Source organism: Pongo pygmaeus, chromosome X (genome assembly GCF_028885625.2).
Source record: "Pongo pygmaeus isolate AG05252 chromosome X, NHGRI_mPonPyg2-v2.0_pri, whole genome shotgun sequence".
NCBI lineage: Eukaryota > Metazoa > Chordata > Mammalia > Primates > Hominidae > Pongo > Pongo pygmaeus.
This window is the reverse complement of record NC_072396.2, coordinates 94,833,816-94,854,267: the sequence shown is the minus strand read 5'-3', so window position 1 is coordinate 94,854,267 and position 20,452 is coordinate 94,833,816.

Here is a 20,452-nt window from a genome sequence, read left to right as displayed (position 1 = left end):
GTGCAATCTTATTAGAATTCATGATTAAGAAACTCACTCAAAACTGCACAACAACATGGAAACTAAACAACCTGCTCCTGAATGACTACTGGGTACATAACAAAATTAAGGCAGAAATAAATAAGTTATGTGAAACCAATGAGAACAAAGACACAATGTACCAGAATCTCTGAGACACAGCTAAAGCAGTGTTTACAGGAAAATTTATAGCACTAAATACCCACAGGAAAAAGTGAGAAAGATCTAAAATTGACACTCTAACATCGCAATTGACAGAAATGGAGAAGCAAGAGCAAACAAATTGAAAAGCTAGAAGAAGACAAGAAATAAATGAGATCAGAGAAGAACCAAAGGAGATAGAGACAAGAAAAACCATTTGGGATTATGTTAAATGACCAAACCCAAGAATATTTGGTGTTCCCAAGGAAGAAAATAAATCTAAAAATTTGGAAAACATATTTGAGTATGATGGTTGTTCTTGATACATTAACTAAAAAGACTCTATGGAATCCATTTCCACCAGAATCGCACTAAGGATTAATAGCATTCAACAATTTTATTTATGTCTTATATAATGGAATAGACAACTGGCTATTTCAAAAGAATTTTTGGAAATGAAAATATTTAATAATAAAGACATTAAAGAAAGTTTGAGCTTTAGACTCCATCATAAACTATCAGTTTCACTTTAGCCAACACATTGTTGTCACATCTTTCTACATGTGCATATTTGAGTATTCAGCATTTTGCCATATGGGTATAAGAATATTCATGAAATACTTTGGGAATTTTTAATGTTTGAAAGGAAGAGGTTTGGTCTATATTTGCACATCTGGCCTTTTTTAAATGTTCTATTTATTTCAAAGAGCAAATATTTTTCAAGCAGCATGGAATATAAGATATTCTAAAAGTCTCTGCAACTAAAAATGAAGTACATCCTGGGTGAATGATCACTGGTATGTACTTTAATTTATTTCTGAGCTCCTTATATATTAGAAAAATCTCTACAAGGAGGGACATGAAAGCACCATCTGAAACTAGAGTAGGAATGTATGAACTATCTAAGAAAATACAGGGCCAGGCACAATGGCTCATGCCTGTAATCCCAGAGGGTGGATCACCTGAGGTCAGGAGTTCAAGACCAGCCTGGCCAACACGGCAAAACCCTGTCTCTACTAAAAATACAAAAAAAATTAGCTGGGCGTGGTGGCAGGCACCTGTAATCCCAGCTACTCAGGAGGCTGAAGCATGAGAATCGCTTGAACCCAGGAGGCAGTGGTTGCAGTGAGCCAAGATTGCACCATTGCACTCCAGCCTGGGCAAGAAGAGTGAAACTCCATCTCAAAAAATACATAATTAAAAATAAAAATAAAATACAATTAGGGTTACCATATGTCAATGCCTCTATTATTGTTCCACTTTAATCCAAATCTTGGCTCCCATCAAGATGAGGAATAAATTATGAGGCTCTCCTATTCAGTTGCTATACCTTAATTGGTTCTAAAGAAGCTCCACAGTAGTAGTGCCTACTAATTCTCAGCAGAAGCAAATACAAACCCCAAATGAAAGAATTTTAGACATTTAGGATTCCCACAGATTAAGATAAAAAACAAATAAATAAAAACAAATAAATCAAAGAACTACAGTTATCTGAAATAACCACACAAAGAAAGAAAAACATATTTAGATGACCAAAAATTTCAGATTTAAGTAATATCACATACAGAACATAACCTAGCTATGTATGAAAAAGCTAATAAAATAAATGAATGAATGATGAAATAAAAAAAAAAAAACAAGGAAAAAGAGACCATCAAGGGCAGAAAAATTGGGAAAACAATAGAATTTCTAGAAATGAAAAGTATTCTGACTGGGATAAGATCTCTGTGGAAAAAAATAAAATATCAATTGATGGTTTAAATATTAGTAGCAGATATGATGAAAATAGACAATCAGTAAACTTGAAAGATATATTTATATATATACCTAAAGATACTAAATGTACTAAAGATATATATAGATATAGATATAGATATAGATATAGATAGATAGATAGATAGATATAGATAGATAGATAGATAGCTATCTTTAGATATATATCTTGGCCAGGCACAGTGGCTCACACCTGTAATCCCAGCACTTTGGGAGACCAAGGTGGGCAAATCACCTGAGGTTGGAAGTTCGAGACCAGCCTGACCAACATGGAGAAACCCCGTCTCTAGTAAAAATACAAAATTAACCGGGCATGGTGGCACATGCCTGAATCCCAGCTACTAAGGAGGCTGAGGCAGGAGAATGGCTTGAACCCGGGAGGCGGAGGTAGCAGTGAGTGGATATCGCACCATTGCACTCCAGCCTGGGCAACAAGAGTGAAACTCCGACTCAACAACAACAAAAAAGATTATATATATATATAAATTATCCAGACTGCGGCACAAAAATATATGGGGATGGAATGTAAGAAAGCCAGGTTAAAAGTAATGACGATAATGAGAAAGTGTCTAATGTACAATTATGTGTCATTTAATGATAGGTATACACTCTGAGAAATGCATCATTAGGAGATTTCATCATTGTGCAAACATTATAAAGTATACTTACATAAACCTAGATGTTATAGTCTAGTGTATAACTAGCCTACATGGTATGGCCTATTGTCCTAGACTACAGACCTGTACAGTGTGTTACTCTACTGAATACTACAGGCAATTGTAAAATAATGGTAAGAAGTATTTGTGTTTCTAAACATATCTAAACATATAAAAGTTACAGTAAAAATATGGTATTATGATTTTATGGGACCACCTTTGCATATGAGGTCCACCATTGGCTGAAATACTGTTATGTGGCCCATGACTGTAAATCTAAAGAGAGTAACAGTAGAAGATAATAGCAAAAAAATGGAGAAGAAATATTAAAAGCAATACTGGTTGCGAATTTTCCAGAACCCAAAAGAAACGTAAATATACAGATGTGTAAGGCAATAAATAAAAAAACAGTTTAAAGAACTGTTTACACACGTCCTGGACAAATGAAGTGTAAATGAATGAAGAAATGATGTGGGGAGCAAAAATAACCGTATATTTAAGCTTGTGTGCATTGGTCAACCAGTACCAAATATTTGCAGCCAATGTCATTTCTGTTTGAACCAATATTGTTCCTCATTGATCAAGGCCTATGTCATACCACTTTATGAAGGAAAGAAAGGAAGGAAGTAGAGAGGGATATTAGGAGAGAGTGAGGGAGAAAAGGAGAAAGGAAGGAAGTAGAGAGGGATATTAGGAGAGAGTGAGGGAGAAAAGGAGGGAAGGAATGAAAGAAGACAGGGATATTAGGAGAGAGTGAGGGAGAAAAGGAGAAAGGAAGGAAGTAGAGAGGGATATTAGGAGAAAGTGAGGGAGAAAAGGAGGGAAGGAATGAAAGAAGACAGGGAGGGAGGGAGGGAGGGAAAAAGAAAAGGAAAGGTAAGAAAGAAAAGAAAAAAAGTGTTTACAACTTGAGAAAAAATGTCCACAATCACTGCGGCAGGAAAGAGGGTGTGAGGCAGAGGTCGTGACCTGAGTCTGAAAATACTCTATTACAAAAATCAACTTTATTTTAATAATTAGATTAAGAATGACATCAAAACTGTGAATGAAGAATATCAGCATGGAGATAGCACATCTCTTACAAACCTGATACCGATAATACATCACTTCCACTTTCATGAAAGACATAGTGCTATGTTTCACTAAACCCCTACTTTTTTTTTTTTTTTTTTTTTTTGAGACGGAGTCTCGCTCTGTCACCCAGGCTGGAGTGCAGTGGTGCCATCTCAGCTCACTGCAAACTCCAGATCCCGAGTTCAAGCGATTCTCCTGCCTTAGCCTCCCAAGTAGCTGTGATTACAGGCGCCCGCCATCACACCAGGCTAATTTTTGTATTTTTAGCAGAGACGGGGTTTCGTCATGTTGGCCAGGCTGGTCTCAAACTGCTGACCTCAGGTGATCCGCCCGCCTCAGCCTCCTAAAGTGCTGGGATTACAAGCGTGAGCCACTGCGCCCGGCCTTACCCCTACTGTTTTTAACATAGTACCTCACATAGCTTTTGCCAATCAGTTTTGGTACTTGAAATGTTCCTTAGTAAAGATTCTAGATGTAGATAATGATAAAATTAAAACAGTATTTAACAATATTTATGGGAATAAGCTAAAGCTATCATTAGATTAAATTCATAAACTTATAAATGATATTCCCCCCAAAACAGAATAAATGCATGATGAAACTAATGCAAGAAATTAAAAAAAAATTCATAATTAAGGAGAGAAGTAGGAAGACATTAATGAATTAGAAAATAGAAAATAAATAAAATTATAAAAGAGAGAAATCCTTTATTAAAATACACAACATATAATCTCTTAATGTCCTAAGATACAAATAAAAAAATATGAGAACAATGTATAAATACAGAAATAGTGGAAATTTAAATTCTTCAAACAACACTGCAAATTGATGAATTAAACCACTTAGAGCCAAAAAGAGAAAAAATAAACTAAATGGAAAAGAATAAACACATTGACAATATGTCACTTTACCCCACAAATACAGGGTAGACCCAGATGTTAACATAAGGCTATTCTTAAAATTACTAAGGAATAGATAATGTCTATGCTATTTAAACTATTCCACAACACATAGTAGAATGACATCTTCTCATCCTATTTTACTTTAATTCTGTATAAAAAAACCTTGATGATGAAAGTAAAAAATGAGAAAATGAGCCACATAAAATCTCAAAAATATTAATACAAATATGGTCTAGAATACATTAAGAGATGTGTAAATAAATCTTACCAGCCAGAAAAAGAAAAATTTAGCAAATATGATTGAGAATATATCAAAGGACAAAACAACATAACTGGCCATATTAATCAGCCAGTTATCAAAAAATACCTTGACATTAAAAGGGCTTTTTAAATGAGAATGTGAATAATAGAAATGTAAAATGGCATGGCATGTTGTCAAAGACTAAAGAAAAATAGAAATAATTAGTGTCGGTCAAGAAATGTGAAGTGTAAATTTATATACCCGAAAACATTTTAGTATAATAGTATTTAAAACTGGGTTAGATTTGACCAAGCAATACTCTTCAAGGAATTTATATTAGTGGTCATTGATCACATATGAAAATATCTATATGCCAAAAATGGTCACAGAAAAAAATAATAGCAAAAAAGAGCCTAAGCATCTATTGGTAATCATTGAAAAGAGATTTAGAATATATATATATCTGTATAGCTATGAAAACTCTAGGCTTTAAAAATAATAAAATAGATTTGTGTTACTGATATCTAAGTTATATACCAAAAATAATTTAATGCTTAAAGGCAAAATGCATAACAGTTTGTGTAGTGTGAAGCTATTAATATAAAATTGCACTTGGGTATCTCTGTAGAGGAAGAATATATATAGATAGATAGGGACAGAGAAAGAGAGAGATTAATATCAATTGATATTTAGAACTATATTTTCCAAAGTGTTTTTAGTAGTTACTCTAGGTGCTAGAAGTTAGGGGGATTTTTGTTTTCTTCATTATGTTTTTCCGTATTAAATTTTTATAATGAACACATATTAATAGTACACTAAAATGTCTGGTCTATATTGTACAGCTAAATTTTTTTTTTCTCAGAGGATACTTGGGTAAACGGAGGGCAAATTCTTTGAAGCTTCATATCTTCTTTGTTCTATAACTTCCATACCATATAACACTGTAATTTTGGGGTGCTCAATAAATAGTCACTGAATAGTCATGGTACACAAAGAATAGCTCCAAATGATTGCTAAAACCCCCAAAAGCTGAACTAGAATTCAGAGTGACCCTAAATATTAGTAATGTATTTTTTCCAAATAACACTGACCTCTGAAATGACATACAAAATAAAATGAATAATAATAAAATGAAAAACACTATCATTTACATAAAATATAAATTAACATACTTAGATATAATAGCAGATAAATTAAATGTACAAATATGTTTTAAAAGCTAAATAGAAGAAAGTATATATGCAAGTCTGAAAGAGAGTTAGCCTCATCCTCTTAACATACATACACACAAACACACACAAAAACACAAACAAATTTTTTTTATAAAAGTTTAAGATGTCTAGCCGGGTGCAGTGGCTCACGCCTGTAATCCCAGCACTTTGGGAGGCCGAGGCGGGCAGATCACCTGAGCTCAGGAGTTTGAGACCAGCCTGATCAACATGGGGAAACACCGTCTCTACCAAAAATACAAAATTAGCCGGGCGTGGTGGTACATGCCTGTAATCCCAGCTACTCAGGAGGCTGAGGCAGGAGAATCGTTTGAACCCGGGAGGCAGAGGTTGCGGTGAGCCGAGATAGCGCCATTGCACTCCAACCTGGGCAACAAGAGCGAAACTCCGTCTCAAAAAAAAAAAAAAAAAAAAAGTTTAAGATGACTAAGAACCTTGTTTTCCTTCAAGAAACAAAGCTGAACTAAGAAGCTAGTATTTGTGTTATTCATTTAATATCTGCCAAGATGGCTAATATAATCTTCAGATCTTCAAATAGTACATAGACTAAAAAACAAAAAAAATCAAGTTTATTACCTGTAATGAGAAAATTGTCACTGTTTTCTCTATTTATTCTAATTCTTCTTTCAAAGCTTGTTTTTTCAAATCAGTAATTAATTTTAAAACTAATTCATATTCTGAGGATAGGAAAGAGGAAATTTAGTCCTTAGAGGTCTTAATGTAATATGATTATAAGTTTATATTTTCAATTTTTAAAATTAAAAATATTAAATTAAAAATATTAATATTGCTCCAATGTACATTTACGTTTATATGATTTTCATATTCAATTTTAAAACTAATTCATATTCTGAGGATAGGAAAGAGGAAATTTAGTCCTTAGAGTTTCTTAATGTAATATGATTATAAGTTTATATTTTCAATTTTTAAAATTAAAAATATTAATATTGCTCCAATGTATATTTATGTTTATATGATTTTCAGTTTAGTTGTTAGTTATGCATCTTATAGCTTAAAACGTGAAGATTCTGAAATGGAAGCAAAGAAGTAATTTATGTCATTAGGCATGTAAAAATTATTCAGAGAATTATAACTAGCTAGTACACACATTGATGAAAGAAGAAGAAAGAAGTTTCAGATGTCACTTATAAAATTTAGGGTGGATATAAGAAAGTATTTTATTTATGTGTTTATTTTAATTTTTGTGGATACATAGTAGGTATATATACTTATGGGATACATGAGATATGATGCAGGCATACAATGCATAATAATTACACCAGAGAAAATGGAATATTCATCAACTCAAGCATTTATCCTTTGTGTTACAAAAAATCTAATTATACTCTTAGTTATTTTAAAATGTACAATTAATTCTTTACTATATTCACCATGTTATGCTACCAAATACTAGGACTTATTTATTATTTCTAACTATTTTTGTATCCATTAATCATTCTCAGTTACCCTCCACCCTCCCACTACCCTTCATAGCTTCTAGTAATCATCTTTCTACTCTCTATCTCCATGAGTTCAATTGTTTTGAGTTTTAGATCCCACAAATAAGTGAAAACATGTAATATTTGTCTTTCTGTGCCTGGCTTATTTCACTTAGCATAATGACCTCCAGTTCCATCCATGCTATTGCAAATGACAGAATCTCATTTTTTTGTAATGGCTGAATAGCACTTCATTGTGTATAACACATTTTCTTTATTCATTCATCTGTTGATGGATATAGGTTGCTTCCAAATCTTGGCTATTGTAAATCGTGCTGGAATAAACATGAGAGTCCAGATATCTCCTCAACATACTGATTTCCTTTCTTTTGAGCATATACCTAGGAGCGGGATTGCTGGATTGTATGACAGCTCTTTTTAGTTTTCTGCTTAACCTCCACGCTGTTCTCCACATTGATTGTGCTAACTGTAATTCCCACCAACAGATAAAGGTGATTAAAAACAGAAATAAAAATGGATTTTTACAGGGTTTTTGAATAAAACAGAATATATTTTTTTATTTTTAAATTTTATTTAATACATTTTTAAGCCACAGAATAAATGTAGGAAGTGTACATCTTTCACCCAGTTTCCCCATTTTGCTTGATTTCTTTCTTTCTCATTTGTGTATTTGTGCATGCATGTATTTGTGACTCTGTGTGGGCTTAAATATATAAATATATGTAAGTATATATAATTAATATACTATATATGAAAGTATATATAATTAATATATTATATATAGTTATTTTTTCTCAAGCCATTGAGAGTAATTTGCAACTATCATGCCACTTTATCCCTAATACTGCTAGCATCTGTCTTCTAAGAGCAAGGATATTCTTTTACATAACTATTATACAATCTCAAATAAAGAAAATTTAAACATAGTATAAGGTATTGACAACTCAACAGTTTATAAAAATTTCACTGATTTTCCCAGTAATATCTTTAAAATATGATTTTTTTAATTCATGAATCAATTCAGGATTGAGCATTGCGTTTAGCTGTCACACTCTCTTTTGTCTCTATTAATTTAGAAGACTTCTCCAAACATTTTTTTTCTCATGGCATTAACATTTTTTAAAAATTCAGAGCTGTTTTGTAAATTGCTCTCACTTTTGATTTGTCTGATTGTTTTCTCATGATTAGAGTGAGCTTGTGTGTTTTTAGCCAGAACCTCAGAGAAGTCATGTATATTTTCCTCGTGGCATCACATCATGAGGCACAGGACGTCAATTTGTTCTAATACTGGTTTTAATACTGATTAACTTTTAACACTTGATTGCAGTTGTGTCTATTATATTTCTCCCACTGTAATGGAATCTCTTCCTCCCCTTTGTAATTGGTAAATAATCTCTGGAAAAATCCCTAAATTATATATCTCTTATTTAACCTAGAGGGTGGTTACTTTTAGAAATAGTAAGCTTCACGTGCCATAGTCTAGAAAAAACTAAACCAAAGAGTGTTCCATACATAAGATGATCTTAAAAATTGAGAAACCTCATGTTTCCATTGAAATAGATAACACCTTGGAATATATAATATCAACAAAAACGTATGAAAATATCCCAGTGCAAAAGCAGGAAAAATTTGCTACAAATATGTTACATGAACATATACAAAATGCTATGGACGGGAAAAGTCCCAAGTTATTCTTCAAGAAAGGATCCTGTGAGTTCTGAATAATATAATTTCCATATAATAGAGATATATCTAGTGAATATTCCAGCTAGTGTAATAAACTCCTTTGTATTTTCTTAGATAAAATATGAACGAGCAGAAAAGAGAAAGTGTGGTTTCTTCAGATATTAAGAATATTTGAAAAGTTTCTGTGTAAGAAGTTATTAAAAATGAGTCAGCATGGAAATTTAAAAACAAGATATTTGAGTTTATCCTCTTATTTGCTTCAAGAGCCAAAAAATCGACAGAGTATTAATAGAACAATTAGTTAGTGAGAAAGATGACAGTGGTAGCCATAGGGGATTGGTTACACAGAGGAGGAGTAACTAGTTAAGTAAATATATTTACATGAACCTTATTTCTCCTTGCTGAAAAAGAGAATTAGAAATAAGAAAAGAGATAATATTAGACTGAACCCTGTGGTGGTGAGTTTTGGGATTGAATTAGCATCCAGATATCAGTTTCAAAACACCAGTTTCCACCAAAAGGAACCAGAATTTCTTGGAGCAAGGATAATTCTAGATCTGGGGCACAGAGAGCACAAGAAAATCCTCATACATATTCTGATTCTGGTAAAGAAGGACATGCTTAAGAAATGATGGGGATGTATCAAAAGGATATTGGAGGCAGTTTAAAGGGGCTCCTACTGCTGAATCAGACAATTTGAGCATTAAAATAAATAATTATTGTAACATATTATAACCCACTAAATAAATTACAAAATTATGAAACCATAACTATATAAATTAATAAAGAATAAATTAAACATTAGATAAAGAATGGGATATTTACATCCATTAAATTATTAAAATACTTTATGATTACAAAGAGGTAAAAACACAAAGTTTACAGTGGAGAAGTCTTGTGAACACTCTATTAAAGGATCAAAATAAACATCATTAGTGATAAAACTAATTAAAATGGCACGCCACCTCACTGATCACAGTAAAAAGAAAACAATATTTCTCCCAGGATAATGCTACAAAAGATACATGGCCTGAATCAAATTATGAGAAACCATCAAATAATCCCACACTGAGAGACGAACTACAATGTAACTTGTCTGTACTTTTCCATAGTGCCAAGATCATGAAAACCAAAGAAGAAGAATAAGGAAATATGATAAAGTCAATGTGTATATTCTGAAACGAATTATTTCACTATCAAGGGTGTTATTTGGACATTTGACACAACTTCAATGGGGTCTGATGATTAGCTGTTAGTATTGTGTTTAGGTTAATTTCCCAATGTTGATAGTTGTACTGTGATCGATTGTCCTTATTGATAGGAAATCTTCACAAAACAAGAGCTGGGGTTCATGGGGCATCATCAGTCAGCATTTCACTCTCAAATAGATTATAGAAAAAGTTATTTGTACTATACTTGCAAATTTTCTTTAAGCTTCAGATTGTTTCATAATTTTAAAAAACACAAGACATCTATCTGAATAGATCATATTTTCCTTATTTAAACACTTTTGGCAAATTATTGCAGTCATTTTTATTGCTTATTTTATTTCAGTATGTCAACAAGAAAAGGATAAACATGCATTTTCAGAATGCAATAAAGGTTTCAAACAGGAGTATAATTTGAATATTCAATGTACAGCTCTAAGATTAAAATAAGCATAGAAACTTTTGGTTAAGTAAGCTTGATGGGTGCCCAAAAATAGTCTCAAGAGGATAATTTGACCAAAAGATAACTTATTGAAAACTTCTAGGCAAATATATTTTTAAAAAAATGAAAGATATTTTTAAATTGATAATTTGTAAACTAGCCCTATTAAAATAATATAGAATAAAGTAAATTAAGCCATTTTGATTTATCTTCCTCCCTCTGCCTTTTCTGTTCTTATTGTTATAATAAATTCTGGTTCTTATCATTACAATATTCAAATGTTCCAGCACTAGTACAGTATGTAGCAGAAAGGCCGTTTTCATATTTTCTCCTAGAGGTTGTGAGAACATGCAAATGAATGATGTGTGAATTGCATGTATTTATGTAAGCCATCTTACATCCCCTCTGAAAAAATATGGGATCAAAATTGCAAAAGCAAATATATTAACAAATAAAGAGAGAAACTTTGGAGATGCCTGGTAAATAAATATTTTATTAAGACTAATGTCAAGCAAAGATATTGGAAAAGAATAAAGGAACATAGCATATAACCTGCTAAAAGAGAAGGAACAAATCAGAATATATTTCAATGGGCTCAAATCTCAGAGATCTAGCTTATCTAAAAGAAATATGGGGATTCACAGAAAAGCTGGAACATTTGATTTCACACTGAAATTGCAAAAAAAAATGTAGAAAGGTGATAGCTTTGGACATAACTGAATCTATAAGGAAACAACAGTTATATAGTTATATACAGTGACTATACATGGGAGTTAGAAAATAATAAATAAGAAAAGCAATGCAGATTATAATTATAAAGAAGGATGAAAACACTAAATCAGAACTAATTGCTTTTTTTCTTTTCTTTTTTTTTAAGACGGAGTCTCGCTCTGTCGGCCAGGCTGGAGTGGCGATCTCGGCTCACTGCAAGCTCCGCCTCCCGGAGCTTGCCATTTTCCTGCCTCAGCTTCCGGAGTAGCTGGGACTACAGGCGCCCGCCACCACGCCCGGCTAATTTTTTTTTTTAATTCCACTAATCTTTTTTTAGTAGAGACGGGGTTTCACCCTGTTAGCCAGGATGGTCTCGATTTCCTGACCTCGTGATCCGCCCGCCTCCGCCTCCCAAAGTGCTGGGATTACAGGCAAGAGCCACCGCGCTCGGCCAACTAATAGCTTTTTTTAAGAGGGTGGAAGACAGCAGGTTATCTGGTCCTGACGACAATACATAGAATAAACAAAGGAATAAAATAGAGGAAGACAAAAATACAAAATTGAACTTGTAAGGGAAAATGTATGTTAAACTAAAAGGAAGTTTGCAAAGATGCTGATCTTTAAAATTTATATATATTAGAAAGGGCATCCACTTAAAATGAAAATATTTGTTAGATGATTAAGTCATAAAATTATTTTTAAGAAAAATCCCCGTGCCCCCTTTTAAACAACAACAACAAAAAAGCTGGTTCAGTAGCAAGAATATTTGGTAAGTTAATTATAAAAGATAAATAATAGTTTCAGATCATTTTCCGCAAAGGAAAAGGAAGAAAAGATAAATAAGTAATACAATGAGGAAAATCTCTTGGGCTCCGTAGGACTACACAATCATAAATATTAGTTAATAATTTTTAAAGAGGGCAGTATGTGAGAGAATCAAGGAGTAATAAAATAAGGAAAGTAAAATATAGAATATTTGGATTCACGAGCTTTAACCACAACAAAACACAACTTCATGAAACATTATTTCCATTGTGAATGATGCATGATGCAATGATTGTGTCTAAGGAAAGCATTATTGTCTGATTCATATGGCAAGTAAAACAAATGCTAATTTACTATGCATCACTGCTATTGTTGTCAGTGGGCCAGTTCAAGTTCTTGATTTAACCGCACAAAACAATTTGAGAGCAAATTCAAAGTAAGAGTAGGCAGAGAAGCTTATTGTAAACAGAAAGCATACTCTGAGAGTATGCTGGCTGCCAAAGGGAGAGACAGCAGCTATCGCCTTAAGAGGAATTCCTTGTATGGGACTTGTACATACATACCTACATATTTATTTATTTATTTATGCTTATTTGTATTTGTTCTTTTAACTTTTATTTTAGGTTCAGGGGTACATTTGCAGGTTTGTTATATAGGTGAACACATGTCATGGGGGTTTGGTGTACAGATTATTTTATCACCGAGATACTAAGCCTAGTACCTTTTAGATCTGTTTTTTCTGATCCTCTCCCTCCTCCCACCCTCCACCCTCGAGTAGGCTCCAGTGTCTGCTGTTAGCCTCTTGGTTTCTATGTGTTCTCATTATTTAGCTCCTACATATAAGGGAGAACAAGTGGTATTTGATTTTCCATTCCTGCATTAGTTTGCTACGAATAATGGTCTCCAGCTCCACCCATGTTACTGAAAAGAAAATTATATCATTCTTTGTATGGTTGCATAGTATTCCATGGCCTATAGGTACCACATTTTTCTGTCCAGTCTACCGTTGATGTGCTTGCATTTAGGTTGATTAATTGTCTTTGATATTGGGAATAGTGCTGCGATGAACACACACGTACGTATGTCTTTGTGGTAGAACAATGTATTCTATTCCTTTGGGTATATAGCCAGTAATGGGTTTGATGGGTAAAATGATAGTTCTGTTTTTGGGTCTTCGAGGAATCAGCACACTCTTTTCCACAATAATTAAACTAATTTACACTCTCAACAGCAGGGTAAAAGTGATCCCTTTTCTCCGCAACCCTGCCAGCATCTGTTATTTTTTGTCTTTTTAATGATTAGCCATTCTGACTGGGTGAGATGGTACCTCATTGTGGTTTTGATTTTTATTTCTCCAATGATCAGCGATACTGAGCTTTTGTTCATATGCTTCTTGGCCACATGTATGTCTTCTTTTGGAAAGTGTCTGTTTATGTCCTTTGCCCACTTTTTAATGTTTTGTTGTTGTTGTTTGTTTGTTTTTGCTTGTAAATTTAAGTTCTTTCTAGATACTGGATATTAGACTTTGTCAGATGAGAGTTTGCAAAATTTTCTCCCGTTCTGTAGGTTGTCTGTTACTCTGTTCATAGTTTCTTTTGCTGTGCAGAAGCTCATTAGTTTAATTAGATCATATTTATCCATTTTTTGCTTTTGTCGTAATGGCTTTTGGTGTCTTTGTAATGAAATCTTTGCCAGTTTCTATTTCCAGAATGGTATTTCCTTGGTTATCTTATGTTGATTTTATAGTTTTAGCTGTCACATTTAACTCTTTAATCCATCTTGAGTTGATTTTTATGTAGAGTGTAAGGAAGGGATCCAGTTTCAATCTTCTACATATGGCTAGCCAGTTATCTCAGCACTATTTATTGAAGAGAGTCCTTTCCCCATTGAATGTTTTTGTCACCTTTGTCAAAGATGAGATCATTGTAGGTGTGTGGCATTATTGCTGGGCTGTCTGTTGTGTTCCATTGTTCTATGTGTCTGGTTTTTTGTTTTGTTTTGTTTTTACCAGTACCATGCTGTTTTGGTTACTTTAACCCTGTAGTATAGTTTGAATTTGGGTAACATAATGCCTTCACCTTTGTTCTTTCTGCTAAAGATTGATTTGGCTATGCAGGCTTCTTTTTTGTTTCATATGAATTTTAAAATAGCATTTACTAATTTTGTGAAGAATGTCATTGGCAGTTTGATAAGAATAACTTTTGAACCTGTAAGTTGGTTTTGGCAGTATGGCCATTTTAAAGATATTAATTCTTCCTACCCATGGGCATTTTTTTTTAATTTGTTTGTGTTATCTCTGATTTCTTTGAGCAGTGGTTTGTAATTTTTATTGTAGAGATCTTTCACCTCCCTGGTTAGCTGTATTACTAGATATTTTATCTAATTTGTGGCAATTGTGAATGTGATTGCGCACCTGATTTGGCTCTTGGCTTGGATGTTGTTGGAGTACGGGAATGCTACTGATTTCTGTATGTTTATTTTGTATCTTTAAATGTTGCTGAAGTTGTTTATCAGCTCTCAGAGCTTTCGTGAAGAGACTATGGGGTGCTTTAAGACATAGAATCATGTAATCTGCAAAAAGGGATAGTTTGACTTCCTCTCATCCTATTTGGATGTCTTTTAGTTTTTCTTCTTGACTGATTGCCTGGTCAGGACTTTTGTAGTATGTGGAATAGGAGTGGTGAAAGAGGGTATCCTTGTCTTGTGCTGGCTATATATCAAAATGCTTTCAGCTTTTGCCATTCAGTATGATGTTGGCTGTGGGTTGTCGTAGATAGCTCTTATTATTTTAAAGTATGTTTCTTTAATGCATAGTTTATTGATCGTTTTTTTACATGAAGGGATGTTGAATTTTATTGAAAGCCATTTCTGCATCTACTGAGAAAATCATATGTATTTTTCTTTAGCACTGTTTATGTGATGAATTAAATTTAGTGATTTTTGTATGCTGAACCAACATTGCATCTCAGGGATAACGATTACTGGATCATGGTGGATTAGCTTTTTGATATGTTGCTGGATTTGATTTGCTAATATTTTGTTGAGAATTTTCGCATCTATGTTTATCAAGAATATTGGCCTTAAGTTTTCATTTTTGTGTGTCTCTGTCTGGTATTGATATTGAGATGATGCTGGCCTCATAGAATGAGTTAGGAAGGGGTCCCTCCTCATTTTCTTAAGAATAGTTTCATTAGGAATGGTACCAGCTTTTCTTTGTATACCTGGTATAACTTGACTGTGAATCCATCTGGTTCTAGGCCTTTTTGGGTTGTTAGTACATTTGTTACTATTTTAATTTCAGAGCTTCATATTGGCCTATTCAGGGATTCAGTGTTTTTCTGTTTCAGATTTTGAAGGGTGTATGTGTCCAGGAGTTTACTGTTTCTTCTAGATTTTCTAGTTTTTGTGCATAGAGGTGTTCATGGTAGTCTCTGATGGTTATTGGTATTTCTGTGGGGTCATTGGTAATGGCTTCATTCTTTCTAATTGTGTTTATTTTTATCTTCTCTCTTTTCTTCTTTATTAGTCTAACTAGTGGTCAGTCTTATAATTTATTTTCTAAGAACCAACTCTTGGTTTTATTGATTGTGTATGGATTTTTAAGCCTCAGTCTCCTTCAATTCAGCCTTATTTTGGTTATTTCTTATTGTTTTGTAGCTCTGGGGTTGGTTTGTTCTTGCTTCTTTACTTCTTCCAGTCGTGATGTCAGGTTGTTAATTTGAGATCTTTCCAACTTTCTGATGTGGGTGTTTCTTGTTATAAATTTCCCTTTAACGCTGACATAGCTGTTTCCCAGAGATTCAACTATCTTGTCTCTTTGTTCTCATTAGTTTCAAAAAACTTGATTTCTGCCTTAATTCCATTATTTACCCAAAAGTCAATCAGGAGGAGGTTGATTAATTTCCATGTAATTGTATGGTTTTGAGCAATTTTCTTTGTATTGAATTCTATTTTTATTGTGCTGTGGTCTGAGAGTATGATTGGTATGATTTCATTTTTTTTAATTTTATGAGGATTATTTTATGTCTGATTATATGGTCAATTTTGGTGTATGTGCTATGTGGTGATGAGAATAATGTACAATTTGTTGTTTTTGGATGAAGAGTTCTGCAGATGTCTATTATATCCATGTGGTCGAGTGTTGAGTTCAGGTCCTGAGTACCTTTGTTATTTTTCTGCTTGGTTCTGTCTAATACTTTCAATGGAGTGTTGAAGCCTCCAACTAGTATTGTATGGATATCTAATAAGGAGCTTATTTCTCCTTCACCTACTAAGTTTATTTGGCTGAATATGAAATTCCTTGTTTAAGATTTTTTCTTTAAGAATGTTGAGTACAGGCCCCTCATCTTTTCTGGCTTATAGAATTTCTACTGAAAGATCTGCTGTTAGCCTGATGGGGTTCTCTTTGTAGGTGACTTGCCCTTTGTAACTGCCTCTAATATTTTTTCTTTCATTTTGTCCTTGGAATGCCTGATGATTAGATGTCTTGGTGATGGTCTTCTTGTGTAGTATCTTGTAGGGGTTCTCTGCATTTCCTGAATTTGAATGTTGGCCTCCCCAGCGAGTTTGTGAATGTTTTTATGGACAATATCCTAAAATATGTTTTCTAAGTTGCTTGCTTTCTCCTCATTTCTTTCAAGTACATACTCCAATAAGTCATAGATTTTATCTCATTATGTAATCCCATATTTATCGGAGGTTTTGTTTGTTCCTTTTTATTTTATTTTTTTCATTTTTATTTCTGTCTGTCTTATTTCAGAGAGCTTGTCTTCAAGCTCTGAGTTTATTTCTGCAGCTTGGTCTAGTCTGCTGTCACACTTGCAATTTCATTATGAAATTCTTATAGTGTGTTCTTAGCTCTATCAGACTAGTTTGGTTCTTTTTTAATACTAACTGTTTTATCTATAAGATCCTCCATCATTTTTTGTGATCCTTTTCTTCCTTGGATTGAATTTTCATGTTCTCCTGAATCTCAATGATCTTCATTTCTATCCATATTCTGAACTCTACTTCTGAAATTTCAACCATCTCAGCTCAGCTGAGAACCCTTGCTGGGGAACTACTGTAGTCATTTTGAGGAAAGGAAACACTTTGGCATTTTGAGTTACCAGTTATTGTGTTGGTATTTTTCTCATCTGCACTTGTGGGTGTTTCTTTAACTGCAGTATAAATTGAGTAGTCAGTAGACTCCTTTTCTTGGTGTTTTCAGATGGTTGAGGCTTTGTTCATGGCCTTTATCAGAAACTGAATTTTTGTCTTTGGTTTCAAAGGAAGGTATGCTTAGAATGTAGTTTTGGTGTTTAAGTTTTGGTGTGTGATCCAGTAGGTGCTGCTTAGGCATAATGGTTAGTAAGTAAGTGCTGGTTCTCTTATGTGGCTCCTGTTTTTCTTTTTTTTTTTTTTTTTTCCTCTTGATTGCAGCTACATTCTCTCTTAATGCTCTGAAAATGTGGTCTCCTCTCCCATTTGAGTGCTGGTTACAGATCTCAGCTTAGCAGTTTTGGGCTGCACACCCAAGCCCTGGAATAATCTCAGGCTTCATTTTTCTTCCCCAGCTTGGAAGCAGCAGGGAAAGGGAACTTAGCAGCAGTTGTGGTCAATGCTACTCCACTTGTTCCTGGGGCTCCAACCAAGAGAGATGTAAAGCTTCAGTCAATCAGTGTGATTGGCTTAGAATGGGGTGGCTGCACTGTGGGCCCAAACTGGGGTCACTTCCTGGTGTTAAGCAGTGGAGTATGTGTGATCTGTGGGAGACAGCCTGGCCTCTCCTTCGGGCAACTACAGCTTGCTTGAGGTATGGATAAGGCACTCAGGATCTTTGCTCTTTCCTTAGTCCAAGGGCAGCATGGGCAGTTTCACTGGAGAGGCAATGGCAAAGGGGATTTCTGTCTTCCTTGGGAGCTCCACCTATGAGAAACGCAGAGCCATTGCTACTGGGAGTATTCAGCCAGTGAGTGGGGGTAGCTTTACTGCTGGCCTGAGCCTGAGCTAGGGGCTGTCATTGTCAGCGAGAAGAGTGTCTAGGGCTCACAGGGAAGACAGACAGGGTTATTCTCCATATGTTGGCTGAGATGTGCTGTAAGCCCAGGTGAAGCCCTCAAGCTCTTTGTTTTTTCTGCAGACTGAGGTCAGATGGGACAGAACCACTGCTGTGGCAGTGGCAGAGGGGCTGTCAGTTGGCTCTGGGAGCTCCTACCCACAGAAACTCAGAGCCACTACCAGTGGGTATGCTCAGCAATGGTTGGGGTGGCTGTTCTGCGTTCCTGAGCCAGGGGACCTACCTGGTGAAGAGGGGGAATGGGGGCCCCCAGGGAAGAGAGACAGGACTCCTCTATGTATGCTGGCTGCACTGTACTGGAGGTGCCAGTGTAATGACTATTGTCTTTGTTCTTTTCTCAGCTTGAAGGCAATTAAGGCAGTACTACTGCAGCTGCAATGGTGGAGGGGCTGTGGATTGAATCTGGGATTTCCTCCTTGGAGAAGGCAAGGACAGGGGTTAGGCTGGATTCCCAGGTCAGGAGGTCCTGCCCAGTGAGGACAAGTGTGGACAGGGACCTGCATGGGGAACAATCAGGCCACTTTTCTGTGGGGCAGCTGCACTGCACTGGGGGTCTGTGCGGAGTTCTAGTCGCCGTGGATTCTCCAGAGGCTGAAGGCAACAGTGGCAAAGTACGTAAATAAGTAAAGATGGCAACCCATTCCTCCCTTTGGGATCTCTGTCTCAGGGAGGTTCAGAGCTGCTGATGGCCCAAGAACTCCAGTAAGGAATGGCTGGATTCTCAGATCTGGAGGTCCTGGCCAGTGAGGAGAACTCGGATAAAGGCCTGCATTAAAAACAGTCTGGATGCTTTTTTGTAAGGCAGCTTCAATGTGTTGGGGGTCCCAGAAAGACCCTAGTTACCTCAGAATTTCCAGAGCATGAAGGTAACAGACAGAAAAGCGTGAGAGCTAACAAAGATGACATCCCACCCCTCCCTCTGGGAACTTTGTCCCAGGGAAGTATGGAGCTCTTACTGGCCTCAGAGTTCCAGTAGGAGGTGGCTGGAGTCCCAAATTAGTGGTCTTTATTCTCTGAAGTAGAGTGGAAGCAAAGCCTTCAGACTGGCGCTGCTTAGCCCTTCGGGTTCAGCCCCTTTCCCCAGGGTGTGTAAGGGAGCCTAACCTCCCCCTTTGCTGGAACTGCAGCTACTAATGCTGTGAAGCCCAGGATCCAAGGCTCCCAGGACACTGTGTGTGCTTGAGTGGTGGCTCTATCCAGACTCCACGTAGCCCTGCATAGCAGTCTGAAGGCCCTGGTTGAGAGGGCTCCTGAGAGAATCTCCTGACCCAACAGTGGCAAAGATACATAAAAGAAGTGTGGGTCCCTGAGATTTCTCACTCACTTGCCATTTTCCCATGGCGGGGACTCCCTTGGCTCAGTGCCACTTCTTTGTTGGCAGTTGTTCAGTCTTGCTTCTCTCCATTCTCTGTGGGTCAAGTTGTTTTCTTAATGAATCCCATTGTGTTCACCTGAATGTTTTAATGGATGGTATAGTATTTACTCACCACTGTTTCTTCTCTCCATGAGGACGGCCCACATTAGCTGCTTCTAGCCAGCCATCTTGACCCTCTCCCTACATATTTATAAAATACTGGTGAGGTAAGCTATGCAAAGGCAGATCTGCAGTTGGCACATGCACTCAGTGTCTACAAACTCTAACATACATCACATGTGTTATTAGCATATAAAACCTGAACCTAAAGGTGTGTTTTACTGTGAAACTGAGAAAAAAGTCACTATAAGCTAAACCTTGAGCCCAGCTGAGCAAGTAGGACAAAGAAAGAAAAAGAAAATTCTTAGCTCCAAGGCAGAAATTTGTAGCTGTTAATTTCTTGGGATTCTTGTGCAGATTGGCTGGATATTGGAGAAGATACATCAGGAATAAGGAGTTTCTGTTCTTTTTCCTGGACCTATATCAGGTATCAGAATCTTGTAACTATCTTGCACTCTGCTGGTATCCTGTAGGACTGCTTAAGAGTTGGGGGCTGACACAGAAGGGTGTTAGGGATGGAGCCTCCAGGGCTTCAAACAAGGGATCAAGTCAGTATTGCCATCTAACCTAACTTATTCTGCCCCATTATGAAATTCAAGATGTATCAATATTAA